Genomic DNA, 294 nt, shown 5'->3' on the forward strand with positions numbered 1-294 from the left:
CAGGACCGTTGCGTGCATCTCTGTCAGAAGACAAAACATTCCCTGCCCCACGCATCTGACGGGGGGGTTGAAGCTCTGCCTCGCTTGGGTGAAAGTCTGGGCAGACCCACAGGCAGGCAGAGCGCCTTGGAGAGCGCGGGCTGGCGCTCTGCGGAGGCTGGTCAACACGTGTCACCCTGGCCGGGGTCTGCTGTGCTCCCCCCCCACGGCTCCCCAGGAACAGGCCCTGGACAAGGTCTCCTTGTGCCTTGGGTGCGCCTGGCGAGGCCGCGGCAGAGGTGGGGCTGGGCAGGG

The sequence above is a fragment of the Eurypyga helias genome, unplaced genomic scaffold (assembly GCF_000690775.1).
Source record: "Eurypyga helias isolate BGI_N326 unplaced genomic scaffold, ASM69077v1 scaffold31321, whole genome shotgun sequence".
NCBI classification, from domain to species: Eukaryota; Metazoa; Chordata; class Aves; order Eurypygiformes; family Eurypygidae; genus Eurypyga; species Eurypyga helias.